The sequence below is a fragment of the Vicugna pacos genome, chromosome 25 (assembly GCF_048564905.1).
Source record: "Vicugna pacos chromosome 25, VicPac4, whole genome shotgun sequence".
Taxonomy (NCBI): domain Eukaryota; kingdom Metazoa; phylum Chordata; class Mammalia; order Artiodactyla; family Camelidae; genus Vicugna; species Vicugna pacos.
The window spans coordinates 10,791,804-10,807,216 of NC_133011.1; the positions used below are offsets into that span (position 1 = coordinate 10,791,804).

At 38.5% G+C, this 15,413-nt stretch overlaps 1 protein-coding gene across 13 annotated transcripts in view; it reads right to left on the minus strand.

Annotated features, from left to right (window-relative positions):
* Window positions 1-15,413, minus strand: part of NCALD (neurocalcin delta) — a 365,895-nt gene that overhangs the window by 66,364 nt on the left and 284,118 nt on the right. Inside the window, exon 1 of one of the 13 annotated variants that reach the window (XM_006212167.4) lies at window positions 10,944-11,104. The exons of 10 other annotated variants lie outside the window; for them this stretch is intronic. The gene's annotated coding sequence lies outside the window, so the exon portion shown is untranslated. Of the gene's footprint in view, window positions 1-4,684; window positions 4,787-10,205; window positions 10,339-10,943; window positions 11,105-15,413 lie in introns of those variants that run through there. 2 more of the 13 variants (XM_072949564.1, XM_072949565.1) reach the window with 2 other exon arrangements.

Here is a 15,413-nt window from a genome sequence, read left to right on the forward strand (position 1 = left end):
CTCCAGGTCAACTAGAGAAGGAAAAGATAATTAGGAACTCTAGAAAGATAAATCATGAAAGGAAATCATGGTCTAAATATGAAGCAAACTAAAATACAGGTTGTATCTGAACAATTAAAGGGATATAGAAACCACTGATGTCTGAAGCAAATGAAGTTAACCCTCTATGGCAAAGGAGAGGGTCAGTTAACATGGTGAATGCCTCTAAATTCTCCATGAGTTCCAGGCCCCTGGGTAAAACAACTGCTTCCCTATTGTATGGTTTATTTTTCCTTTTGAAAGTGGTTTGTGACTTCATGGACTATGTTCCTTACAGATTATCTTTTTATCTACTTTTTTTTTCCCCAGGAGAATATTTCTAAGGCAATCTTTGTCTAAAAACCTTTTATTTCCCCAAGGTAGTTTTGTTTGATTATTCTTGGTCTTTGCTGATCTCCATGAGATAGCTAACTAAGCTCTACTAATTGAAAATATAAAGCTATACCCATTAAGAAGCAACTCGTTTTTAAGAAACATTAATTCCCCAATCTCTTAATGTTTGATTGAATTTCAATTTTTAATTGGCAATTCAGTTTAGTTAAAAACCATTAATTCCTGCTTTAAAGACACAGTTACCTGAAGTTCAAATGCTCAGGTTCATTTCAGAGTTCTTTTTCTTCTGCTGAAGTAAAGCAAGATGAACTATAAACTTAAAATATATGCTTTTTAATTTTAAGCTATTAATTGTGGTTACTTTAGGCAGTAGAATATTAAAAGTTAGGGTTATTTTCTTCCTTATATTCTTCTGTATTTTCCATATGTTCTATCATAAACATACATTGATTCTATACTTAAGTTACTTGGAATACAAGTAACTATACAAGACTATTTGAGTAAGTTACTGGGACCAGAAATTCTTAGGTTCCATGGCTTTTTTTTTGACAAGCAAGGTGGCAAGCTGAGTAATTATATAAAAATTGTATTGAATATGGTTTAAGTAGGTGGTTTGGAACACATGTTTCAAGCTATCACCTCTGTTGTATGTCTGAAATCTCTACATCATGGAACGCTGTGTAAACATTGCCCACTGTGTAAACCTAAGAAATTTCCAATTATTTTGGGACTTTTAACAGGGACTTTATTAATTGAAGACTTTAAGCAAGACAAAGAGGAACAGTAGGTTTTAAATTTCCTTAAAATGTCCCTGTCAAAAGAAAGTAGAATGACAGCTACAGGGCCTGGGAGGGGAGGAGAGAATGTGGAGTTAGCGTGTGATGGATACAGAGTCTCACTTTGGGAAGATGAAAAAGTTCTGGAGGTGGATGGTAGTGATGGTTGCACAAGAACGTGAATGCACTTAACGCCACTGAATTGTACACTTAAAAACGGTTAAAATGGTTAATTTTATGTTATGTATATTTTACCACAATTAAATCTAGACATGACTTAACATGATTTCAGTGAGACCTTTTCTTTTTCTATAGTATCCCCGACTCAGTATCTTTTTGTCGTCCTATAGCGTAACGAAGTTTGTGCCTGTAAGAAAGCAATCTTCCTGACGAGGACACCGACGAAGCAGTCAGGCCTCTTGGTCAGGCTGGGTATTAATCCCTAGGCTGTTTAGAGGGCCAGAGGAGGAAGATAATTTTTTCCAAAGATCAATGGATTGGGCTTTTAAAACTGGAAGTTGGTCAAAATGTTTAGAAGTGACCAGAGTATATATAATGACAATTACTTTTACAAAGTAGAATTTGGACCAGAGGTTCCATCTTAAGTGGCTTGCATTTTGTGAAAGCATTTTTATGATACGTCAGAAAAAAATGTCATGAAACCAATAATTTCCACTTAAATTTCTGTTCAAGCTCCTTATTAAGAAAGCTCCCCTGAGAGTGGATGGTTTGCCTTAACGGCCCCCAGCAGCTAGCCCTGTAAAAGAGCTCTGGCTCATGGAGGGTCACTGCTGAATGGCCAGGAGGTTACAAGGAGCATGAGAGTGGGCGATGGCTCAGGAACTGATCTCCAAACATGCACAGCTGCCAGCAGCAAAGGCAAGTGATGGTCTGTAAGTGCAACGCATACCTTTTACTCTCCGTTACAGACTGAGATAATGTACTCTCTGTCCTCAACTGGCTTAAAATCTTTATGTGATTAGAAATTTTAAAAGTACATCACAGATTCAATTTCCACGAGGCAGTGGACTTTAGATACAGTGCTAGCCTGCATGGCGCTGTGGTGAAGGCACCATCGATGTCAGCGTGCGGACTTCCACTTCACAAGAACAATTAACAAATATCATTTGTTTTATTTTTATGAGATATATTTTCTAATATTCTTTATACTGTACATAAATATACACACTTTTGCGTGTATAATTGACAGTATTTTTCTTGAGAATGGTATGTTTTGATTAAGAACATCCTGACAGTTGCCAAACACGTATAATTGACAGCCAGTTTTCAAAGACTTCAGCTATAATGAAATGTACTAACAACTTAAAACCAAAACTTCACTGAACATAATTAAATCTTTAATTGATGACTTAATCAACAGATTTATCAGAATAATGGTGTGATGTCCCAGGGGTTTCATTATGAATATACAAATGAATAACAATTATCACCATAGTATAGTTCTATAGAAAATGTTACGGAGGTTTGAATTTTCAGTTGGTTTGAGTTTTATGTGAATGTGACTTTGCTAAATAGCAGATTCTATTTTTTAAACTATGAAGTTTGACATAGCTCTCCCTACGTATATCACCCAGCTAAAGTTAAAAGAGCCACTTACACAGTATTGAAGGCAAAGAAGAATTCACATTTTTTAAAAATTCACAAAGTTAGAACTTTTCTATGAGAAAAGCAGAAGAAAAGGAAATATTTAATACATATTCATAATTAAAATAAGTTGTCTAAAGCAAAAGGAAGCACGGATATTAAAATATTATCACACCCCTTGACACAGATATCACTTACCCACGCCTAGCCTGTCCCTAGCTTCCTGCTGTCTATCAGGTCAAATCCAGCTTGTTTTACACTGATAATTATACGTCCTCTACATACCCACCTGGGGACTGTATGTCTTTTCTTTTCCCAACCATTTTCCTGATTCCAGATGGGTGAGTCTATTTCTGCTACCGGGATGTACTTACGATGTTTCTTACTCGTGGGCAATCCTTTCGCTTCCGGGTCAGGCCAAATATTCCCCATCCTTTGAGGCCTAATTCAAAGTTCACTTCCTCTCTGAAGTCATCTCAAAGCCATATATCCTTCTAGAGTTAATCTACTCATTAATCACCTACCAGAGATTTAATGAGTGGTTATTGTGTGTCCAGCACTACACTAGGCACTAGGAGAAGTTGTGACCAACATGGAGGACATAGCTCTGGACCTTAGTTGCATATGCTGTCTGGCCTCTTCAACTGGACTGTAACCCTTTCAAAGAGTGGCGGGTCCTAGGTGACCCTTGTAGTATCCTGCTTCGCTGAGGCATCTTGAGTGAGGTGGGACATGTGCTGGTCATTGAAAGGGTTGGGTTGATTGGACCACATCTGTCTGCTGTCAGTGGTAAGCAAATTAGAGGCAATTAGAGGAAACTTACCAGTCCTTAGACACAAAATATTTTTCATAGGTGCTCAACAAGAGAGCCCACTATATGGGGCTAATAAATGTTGAATGCATACATCAAGAGTGAACAAACCAATCAGCCTTCTAAAGGGAAGATGGACAGACCCTCAGAATGGAATGATGTTTAAGTGAGTGAGAAGAGGGTCAGGGCTGTTCATTTCTCTCCAGTATAAGACACAGAGATGCCTCTTTGAGTCAGGACATAAGAACTACATTTCTGAGCATTTCTAGTACTAGGTTTGACCAACACATGGAGCCGCAAGCCAGTGGATGCATGCCATTTTGGCAGCTTTATCAAGAGAAAAAAAAGACTTTGCTGAATGAGCTAAATCTTACCTGGCCAAGAGGAACTCCCCAGCTTTACTATAAACCATTGGAGGAGAAAAACAGGCTTAGAAGCATTGGAAATGGGCCAAAATAGAGTGTCGAGACAGCAGGGTCTAACAATAGAAAACTCGGCAGCAAATTAGACAGAGTAGCTGTGAGAAAGAGAGATAAAAACAGATAAGGAGGACTAAGCGGTGACGAAGGGAAAATGGTAGAACTGCTGTCCACATGGGACTCTCCTACAGAGAGGGTTCCAGCCAGGAGGGAGCAACGAGGGAGACTTTACTAATGCACACAATCCAGTCTCAGTGTAGCCCGAATCCTCCTCTAGAATCAGCAATAGAAAATGTAGGGACACTCTTCCAAGTTTATGAACAGGATGGGTACCTAAAGTTCACTTTAAATTTAATTAGTAACTGAAATATATTTTCCCCCAGAAATTATTTTAACTAGGTTAGCTACTCACGCCAAATCCCCAAAACCTACTTAATCTATATGTGTCTAAAGTTCAGTCCTCTACACAGGTATTTCAGTCATTTCTAACTACCCCATACATTCCACTTACTCTGGTTGCCTAAGAAATAATTCCCAAACTTATGAAGCTAGAACAACAATAGTTTTTATCTTGTAAATGAACCTGCAGTTTAGAAGAGTGCTCACCAGGGACAGCTCATCTCTGGTTCCCCTGGCGTCAGGACGGGTGAGGGGGACCCAAGGGCTGCGGCCCGGGATGCTCTGAAGGCTTACTCACTCACATGTCTGGCAGTTAATGCTGGCTGTTGGCTGAGATCTTAGCGGAGGTGTTGACTGAAACCTACATGCAGCCTCTCTCTATGGTCTTAAGCTTCCTCATAACAGGCAGCTGGTTTCCAGGGTCAAATGTCCCATGTAAGAGAAAGAAAGGACAGCTGAGAGAAAAAGAAATTGTATTCTTCTTGTAATCCCACCTTGGAAGTCGCCTTGCATTGTTTCCACTGTGCTTTCTCAGTGGGACCAATCACAAGCCCACGGGGGTTCCAGGGGAAGGCAATAGACCCCACCTCTTGAGGGAGAGTAGCAACATCCTAGAAGGCTTTTAGCGATACAATCTGCCACAACATATTACTTCTAGGGAAAGTGCAAATGTTCCAGCTTAAAAGCTTATACAGCATAGAGTCCAGATCTCAGTATACAGAGCTCCATTATACACTTGGGTGGTGTGGGGCAATTTGCTCAAGCTCTCTGTTGCTTAGTTTCCTCACTTATAAAATTGGGATGCTGTGAAGAAAAAAATAGTTATTTTGAAAGGAGCCTAGAAGACTATCTAGCTCCATAAGTGTTAGCTGTCATCATGACACTAGGGACACATCCCCTCCGACTATGGCCATGGTACTTCCTGGTTCCTGGGGAGATGGTGGTGGTGGCAGCACTACCAGAAGCAGAAAATTAATGATAACAGTTCAATACCTGCCAAGTAAGTTGACTTAAAAATGTATGAGGTAGGTACTAATACTATCCAGGTAAGAAAGCCATGACTTTGGTAACTTGCCCAAAGTGACACCTGCAAGTGATAGAGACAGAATTTGTCCCTAGATCAGTCTAAGTAGATGGAAGGGCCTGAACCTTGGATTATTGTGCGGAGAAGAGCCCTTTTCCCAAATCTGATTTGGGCGTGAGTGAAAAATGAACAGCACTGTATTATGCCACTGGGGCCTGGGGCTATTTATCAGGGCAGCAAACCTATCTTGACTGGGTTCGAACAGGGAAGATGGGGTCGGTATTCTTGGGCACAACTAACTTAAGGATTCCTTTCATAAGATGAAATAGCTCTCATTGTTTGCACAAGGCAGAGTATATGTGTAAAGAAAATTACCCTCTAGGTCAGTCCCTACCAGTCTCATACGTCTTCTGAACTAGAGGACGCAGAGCCTTTGGAAATAGGGCTGGGCGTACTGATCTGGAACCCTTGACACTGATATGAATGGATTACTCACAAATTAGGCTAGCTGTTCACCAGCTGAAGAATGCCTCTTGTAAGTTTTCCCTCTGGTGTAAAATCTAATGGGTTCTCAGGTTATTTACTTGCCTCTTTCATTTTGATTTTTTTTCCCTTATAGAGAAGATTCTCTTTTCGACTACACTGGCCAGCACGGCTGTAAGAGAAAAAAATCCTTGGTTGCTGTTACACTTAGGTCTCTGGGCAGGTCCCCTGGATAGTTAGACTGAAAGTCCCATGATGGCAGGGATCTTGTCTGTCTTGTTCACCACAGCATCCCTAGTATCTAGTGTACCGCCTGGCACACAGTAGGTGCTCAAATTTTACTGAATGCACGAAAGACCAGATGTTTGAACAAAAGCAAACAAAAGCTGGAAGTCTATAAAGTAACTTGGGCTCTTTATGCCAGTGGCATTTTATCACTCAAGGACATCATGAGGGAATCCAAAATGCCTACTACAGTACTGTGGATGCAGCAGCCACTTAATAATGCTTGCTGACGGAGTGATGCTGCCTCACGCTGCGCCTGATCCACAGCAGAAGCAGGAATGCTTAGGCTCAGCTAGCTTTTGTGGGATGCTATTTTTTAATTTATCTCCAAGGATGTTGTAAATACGGTCATCACAAAATTGATTGTGGATTTAGTTGTATGAATCATATGAAATCTGTGGGAGTCAGCTAAAGAAGACAACGCTCTTCTCGACATTTACCTCTAATGGGAAGGCTAAGAACTCATAGAAGTAAAGAAATTCTAGAATCATTCTTAAAAAATTCATCCTTGCATAAAAGCAATATGCAGCCTTTGGTCCTCCTGTACACACTGGGACAGAATTCAGAAAATAGGGAAAATTCTCCCATTAGGACAGGTAGCAGCTGTGGTATCTTTCAGACTACAGATTTCTTCCTTGAGAATCAAATGTAGAACTTTAATGTGATGTAAGTATACTATGTTTTACATTGGTGTAAACTAAAATTTAAAGGGATGCTATGTCTCTAATTAAAGGCATTTATAGAAATATGTACCCCAAACCCTGAATTTCACTGCAGAGATAAAAAGAACAGACGGTTTTTAGTTTGGAGTACATGGCTCCAGTGAATTTAAATATTTATCATATAATTTTTATATCAAAGTCTTAATGAGCACTAACTTTTAATGGCCTCACTTCTGGAAACAATAAAAAAAATACTGTATTTTGGAATGCTATTTCTAGTTGGATTTCTATCACAGGGCACCATTTAAATAACAGTTGATTTCGTAAAAAAAATAATGGCACATTCCTTTCTGAACTTCAGATTTCAACACCTGCCATCAAAGAAGCAAACAGTACTGCCTGGAATCAGAGATTTTTGACTTTTTCCAAGTTTCTTTATCAAGTTGCCACAGAGACTCAAAGCCCCCAAAGCAGGTGTTCTTTTCTAGTCCAAAGAATAAGAAATGTTTGAGAAAATCCTCTTTCGTAATTCCCCCAAGAACACATGAAGAAAAATAGCTAAGCTTCCATTTCAAATGTTAGGGATTTGGATTGTGTTTAAACACCAGCTTGTGCATAATGTCATAGCTCCAATTTTCTTATGCTGTGATGGTGGGTGCTGATGTAATAGAAAGGGTGGCTAGGACTAAATGCAGGACTGGAACGGCAGCGATACCTGATATCTGCTAACCGACTGCAGAGTGCCTAGTTAGATGGAGAGGAAAATTAGGCAATATCTTCTGCAAATTGAGAGTGACATTGGGAATGAGACAACTCTCATGTAAATCAGACTAAACAATAATATTAATATCCCCTGTATTGGTCTTGAATATTCAGGGAGTCAAATAGGATTCTGCATTCGGATTACTTGGGAAGTGTCTCCACTCCCCCATTTCGTTCTGAATGTGTCCTGTTCTAGGGACCTCTGACAGGTGAACCAGCAGGCTCTATTCAGAGTAACTGGAATCTACATTATAACTGATCAATTTACACATGTATGTGCTTTACCTTAAACTGAAAAGTTATGTAAGTTTTTTTAATGCTCATTTCAATTGCTGTGAGCACATAAAGTACCGTCTAGAATATTCCTTCAGCTATGATCTCATATAACATCCTGCATTCTTCATCTAAGTACAAGCTTATTTTCTTTACAAAGGGATAAAGGTCCCTTTGTAAATAGCTATAGTCTTACTTCTACAGTCCATGGTTTTAACTTGCATAACTTGCATTAACACTAGAGTTTTTCCTCTTAACCCCTATCTAACCAAGTATGAGTTTCTCAGTCCAAGGACACAAGACTACTTACGAGTTTCAAGAAGGAAGATAAAAGAAAGTTACAGTTTGGTAGCTATGTGGATAAATCATCCCTTTTCACACAGAAATTAGAGAGAGAATATTGTGAAATTCACACATACAAAGAAAACAAATCAGAGGTAGAAGAACTGAATGTGGAAGCAGTGGTGTGGATTTTGTCCAGTGCAGTCCCAAGCCTTTTAGCATCACCAGCTTACATACCATTTAACTCAGGAGTGGACAGAATTCACAGGATCGGGGAACGTGGACGAGAAAAATTTTACATCTTTAGTTTCACTAACCTCAAACTAAAATTTAGTATCTTTCAATTAAAATGAGGCCACAAACCAGAGTCCCTGTGACTTTGTTGCCCAGAGAAATCACAGATATTCTACATCACATCACAGTCATTGCAGCCATCTCGAAATACCTTCGTGCTCGTCACTACGTCAAAATTATGGTAGTTATTATAACTGCTGCTAATTTTGTTTTATGTGATAATGAATTATTAACATACATTCCATAATTTTTTAAAATTTGGTTAATGTATTTCAATAAAAGTGGTTTCCTTTGTAATCCTGCACACTTTATCACACATTTAAAAACATCATTCTGAGAAGAACCTATAGGCATCAACAGCCTGCCAAAGAGCTCCATGACACCCAAAACATTAAAAATCCCTGAAACTTGTACATAAAGCATTTAATAATGCAACATCCAGGTCTCTAGAGTAACTCATTCTTTGCTAATATCTTTTGAAGTTGAAACAAACTTGACCTTGAAATCAACACAGTCTCATTGCTGTAAATGGATGACTCTAATAAGAGTCTTTCCTCCCCTTATTTTGCCATAAGAAAAGACCTGTAGAGTCCAGAGTATCTCTGCGGTCACAGCATAGGTTGTTTTCTTCTAATGATAAACTTTATCATTAACATTTTGCCAATCAACACTGAGTTGTTTGCTGAAGTCCAGTCTGTTTCATTAGAGCACTGAATACAAGCATTTTATAACTTTAATTTAAAACACCATAGAGAGAGCATCAAGAAAATCTCTGCTACCTGGAAAAACTATAATGATAATTCCTTATTTTGAGAAAAAGAAACAAACAACAAAGCACTCCATCAAAGACACTGCTTTTAAATGACAGTGCTTCTGGCTGTTGGTCCTACTTATGCTCAGTTGAAATGCTGTAAATCACTTAACATAGTTCTAGGAGGCTTAAGAATATGGCCTCTGAGTTATTACAATTATGAGATAAACTGAATGATAAGATAATGCCTCAGTGGATGTTTCTTGAGTATAAGTACATTAGACTTTTTGGAAAATCCTCCATGGAGACTCTGGCCAAAAATAGACATATCAAATGGCAGCAAGTCAGATGAATATTCACTCAGTGAAAACTATTGAGAAATTACTGATGTACTCACAATTATTCACTTGTTACTGAAGCTAAACACTGTTCAAAATCCCCATCTCCAAAAGTAAAATAAAGGCTATCAGAACACTGTATTCTGGCATTAAGCTGATACTTAGCTCACATACCATAAAATGTGTATTCTTCATATACATAGTTAAACCATTATTTTCTATTCATCAAAATAACGGGTATATTACATGTGCTGCTCTAAAATGTACCTTTTTTTTCCAATTAAATTTGTAAGATTCAGACACCTGGTTATAAATCTAGGCTCCAATTAACTTCAGTACCAGAGGTTTTCTTTGAATTACAAGCTATACAAATGATCCAACTTGTGTGCAATGATAGAAAATTCAAAATCACTAAACTTGACAAGGAAAGAAACTACAACAATGCAAAACACCACACCCAATTTGCAGTGCATAGTGCTATAGAAATCGAGATGAAAGGCTCTACTAATCAGTTATCAAATTACTCATTTGAGATCTGGAGCAATTTTTAGTGACTGTTCATATCCGTGTTTGAATTAAAGTAGATCTACCAATGATAATTTGGTTTTAGGGCTATTGTTTTCTTCTCTAGGTCATTATTTCAATCTTTAAATATAAAAACCAGCTTACATGACTCCTCAGTGAAGACCATCCAATGCTATTCTCTTCACAGCTGAATTTTCAGAGGAAGATGCTGAAAATGTGCACTTCGCTCTAACAACCAAAAAGCAACTGCATGCACACATGTAAGAGGTTCCACCCCAGATTCTTTGGCATATTCCAGATTATTTTCTCTAAACAGGAAGCTGTTGACAGTTTTCCCCAGTATTTGCAGAATACTTCATTTACCAGAAAAACCCCAACTTTTGTTTCAAAGTATAATGTTCTTTCCCACTGTGCCTATTGTTGCTAATTATGAATGCTGCAAACAAGACAGAAACCGAATTCCAAACTATTCTAGGCTGATTCAGAACAGGGTAGCAAGTGTACAAAAAAGCAAAGTTAGCAACATACTGCAAGACTATGCTGGAGTCTTTAAACCCAAAACAATACAGAAGGGAGGATTCCTGGAATTCAACGGGGAATATTTAGCTCAAGCTGCAAAATCCTATCTCTAAATAATGTCATGTTAGCAAGTGTTGAATAAGAAAGGCGATTACATTTTAACCTACTTCACAGAACATTAATCCAAATTTAACCAAATTCCAGAGATTCCGCCCCAAATTAACAACTAGAAGCTGCTTCACATTTTTCTCCTGGTACAACAATAACTGTTCATGAAGACAAACTTGTAAGAGGTAAGAGAGAGGGGAAAACCACAATGAGCTATAAACACATCAACTATTGTACCTAAAGCAAACTAATTACCTCGCACAGAAGAAGGGCAAGGTTTAACAGTCCATGCTCTGCAGCCCCTGGGAAGCAGCGGCAGCAGCGTTAAGAGCAGCGGCGGCGGCAGCCAGCATCCACCAGATTCTCACAGGCCTTTGACTGTGTGGACTCAGCCACAGACTCTGCCTCCAGCTGACGTCAAAGTCCCTGTCACATGGCCAGATGAAAGCCAAGAGAGCATTGGTTGTCGTAGCAACCACAGAACAGCTCTGAAATTATTTCAATAGGTCATCTGTCACTGTGGTGTGTAAATGTGTGTGAGTGAGTGTGTGTGTGTACACTCACCCCACAACCATCACGGACAGCTCCCCGACAACCTCAGCCCTTGAAGTTGTGACTCAAGAGCGCCTACAACTTTCCTCTTTGAGGCTTTGGTGTCTTTTACAGTTACTGGCAGGAAAATGCGTGCCCCTCTGATGTTCCCACTGGTCTCGCTGTCACCAGCATGAAGCTTGTGTCTCTCTGTAGCACAGAGGGAAAGAAGCTGAGAAATTTGGGGGCAGTATTCTAAGCTAATTAAATCTATTTGTAAGCAAATGGATAAAAACAGAAGCTCAAGGAGAGATGGAAGAAAAGCTATTTTTCAAATGATAGAGGAATCCACATCTATGTACTGAGATGGAAAGAAAGAGAAGAAACTTGGGGCGGGTGGCCCCACATCAGATGAGTCTAATGACCCTCACATCAAATAGGATGGGGAATCAGCTGACATGAATTCAGGATCCCTGCACTGGAAAGTGTCTATGCAAGAATGATGACCAAAAGAGTTTCAAAACAGTACTCTTTTAAAATACTTTATATTTTGACCTTTTTTGACTTTTATTTTGGGGGTCACCGTACAGGTGCCAAATCCTCCCCTACGTGCTCTTGTCCACATCCCTCTGGGGCTCAGCATGGAGTAAATGTTAAGTGTCCCTAAACACACACTTCAGTGAAAGTCTAGGGCAGCAGAATAAAAGGACAGTCCTGCACGTTTTCTAACTTGAGCTTCATTTCCTTTAGGACCAGGCTAGCTTACTTCTAACTCCTCACACGTGCTTATTTCCTAGTTCATTCTCCCTCTTAATTAACAGGAAGTCCATTAAACAAAATGAAATGAAACCCAGAGGAAGGTACTCTGAAAAAACACATTCAGAGAATGTTTACCCATTCAAAGGGCAAAGGGGTTAAACGGCTGCGGAGGAGTGACTGCTCTCAAAACCCTAAGGATCTCTCCATGCTAGAGTTATCAGGATTTCTATTTTGGCTTCTTTTAAAAAAGGTAGCTCTGGGGTTTTACCAAATATAAGTGGAAGCTAAGCCAGCTGAACAGATTACATTTATGTCCCTGTAAAAGAATGCAATTTCTTCAGTTAGAGTCAGGATTTTCTCTAGAACAGTAAGACTAATGTTCAAACTGTTTTTGCCATAGACTCCTCCTAGTCCATCTTCCTCTTCCTTTACTTCTGTCTCAGTCCCAACTGGGAGAAAAGATACACTTTCATTTGAAAAGTTATTTTCCTTACGCGATTGGCTATAGCACTGCAGAAATAAAATCGAAGTGTAATGCTGCAGTGAAGGCTCCCCCTTTAATTTCAGATTAGTGATGGCTAGGAATTTATCTGTTTGCACAAGGACAATTAGCTCATTGAGTCCAATGTCTATCTAAATGGGCCAGGATGTTTCGCCAGTGGCAAATTTCAGTAACAGCTACAATTCACAAATTCGTAATTGGTTCCAGTGATAGTTCTGGTTTCCTGTTCAGAAATGCACATCATAGTAATGAGGGGGTGGGAAGAGAGGAGAGAAAGCATATCCTTCTAGACTTCGAGGGCCCCACGTTCTCTGACTCCAGATCCATGGTTGCCTGATCAACTCTTCCTCTCTGTGCAGTGTCAACATCTAAAAGAGAAAGCTGCAGTACCACAGTTTGCCAGTAGGTGATATCCTCTGAAACAAGGAGTTAGCTGTTCTAAACATTCTGGCCTTTCATTAGTTTAAAATTTAACAAATAATAGTATCTTTTTATTTTGAATTTTCTATCTTTTTTTTTAAAGATTTAAGTATACTTTACTGTATACTTATGTGCTTAAACTCATTATAAGCTAAAATCAGTGGACTGGACTTCAAAGCGAAAAGCGGATACATGTAATTCTTTTTTCTATAGCCTGCTTCCAACGTGCCATCAGTCACTTCCCTTTGCAAACTACCTAGAATTAGAGGTCCCTCTTACAGCTAAGAAAGCCACGGGCCTCCTGCAGAGTTGAAATTGTGAGGACGATCTCTTTGGAGCTCAGGTTTCTACCAGTTTGGCTAATTAATCCAAATTTAGTTGAAAATATCATAGGAAAAACATGGAGGTCTTCTCTAATCACAGCCCACAACATTAAAAAGAATATGTGTCATTTTCTTTTTTAAATCATAACTAACTTTTTTAGGTGAAAATGATTCATTGAATTTAAAAATACCCATTCGAAAATAGTTCTGCACCATAGTTTTCACTTGCCGTATGAATGTCAAAGCTGCTTACTCTTAGTTTGACCACTTTGCCGGAAATAAACGCCACTAAATTTATTTATGGCAATTTATGGTAAATGCCACAAAACAAGCAGTCTGACTCGGGTTCACACAATTAAATTAACAGGTGGCTTAGGCCATAAGTAGACAGCGATAATCAACCTTTTCTTTGCAGTTGCTAGCTAGAAATGGTGCTGTGTCCCCACCTTAACATAAGTGGGAAGGCCATGGACCTATGTTTTGTAAGCACTGGGTTCAAATCTCATTTAGGAAAGTTACTTAAGTCCTCTGAGCCTCAGTGCTTACATCTTAAGGTTGTTATGTGGATTATAAAGCTAAGGTTTTCTAAAACTCTGACACCCTGCCACAGAGTAGCTGGCTCATTGTGTGTGTCATTTCGTGTTTATGTCTGACTCTGGTGAGTCTATAGAGACTTTCAGGGAAAGGACGGGATCTTAGTCATCTCTACAGCTCTGTGGTTAGCACAGGGCCCAGAACACAACAAGTACTTGATAAATAGACTCCACTACCGGGAAATAAATGCTGAGCAACAGAAAGAAATGCTTCCTTTTTCTTCCTGCTAACAGAGAAGAGAGAGCCTCCCCTCAAGCCCCCAAAAAGGCAAAAGAAGGAAAAAGATAAACAAAAATGTTGAGTTATCACAAAATGTTCTAGCAATGGATGGGTTCAAGTAAATTGTCCAAGTAAATCAAACTTATCTCTACTAAATCATAAGTATTTATTATGTGTGTACATAAGTTATATGCTGGTGTATTTTACAGCTACTGCTGTTGATGTTGGATAATCTTTTACATAAACTGACATTTATTGAGGACTTACATCTGGAGCATTGTTCTAAGTGCTATAGATATATTAAATTCTTTACTATAATAACCCTATGAGACACGTATTATTCTTTTCCACAATCATGTGAGCCAGCAATCCCACTCCTGGGCACATATCTGTAGGGAACTCTAATTTGAAAAGATACATGCACACCAATGTTCAGAGCAGCATTATATACAATAGCCAAGACATGGAAGCAACCTAAAGTCCATCAACAGATGACTGGATAAAGAAGTTGTGGTGTATTTATACAATGGAATACTACTCAGCCATAAAAATAATAAAATAATACCATTTGCAGCAACATGGATGGACCTAGAAATCATCATTCTAAGTGAAGTAAGCCAGAAAGAGAAAGAAAAAAACACCATATGATATCACTCATATATGAAATCTAAAAAAAGAAAAAAAGAGGACACTAATTAACTTATCTACAAACAGAATCACAGACATAGTAAACAATCTTACGGTTACCAACAGAAAGAGGGTAGGAAGGGATAAATTTGGGAGTCTGAGATTTGCAAATGTGGGCCACTATATATAAAAATAGATTAAAAACAAATTTCTTCTGTAGAGTACAGGGAACTATATTCAATATCTTGTAATAATATTTAAGGAAAAAGAATATGATATGTATGTATATGCATGACTGGGACATTGTGCTGTACACCAGAAATTGACACATTGTAACCGACTATACTTCAATTAAAAAAAAAAAAACAAAACGAGAAAAAAAAAAGAGAAACTTAAGCAGAGAAAGATTGAGTAACTTGCTTACTGAGTACATGCAGAGCCAGGATCTATACCCAGGAAGCCTGGCTCCACTAATTTTTGGAAATAATTTACATTTGATGTATTTTTAGAAAGAATTGAATTATTTTTAACGGTTATTTTATACTTGAGGGTTATTTTTATTTTTAATTCCTTATGAGAGTGAGAAGGCCAACTTACCCTTTCTGCATTTGGGAACTCTGATGATCTTAATTTAGCTTTGGCTTAAGGAGTAATATCGCAAGAAAAATCTAATCAGGAAGATTTGAATCAAAGAAAACAGGCAAAATAAAACAGTAAAAATAAAATAAAATAAAACTGCCCAAATTATTA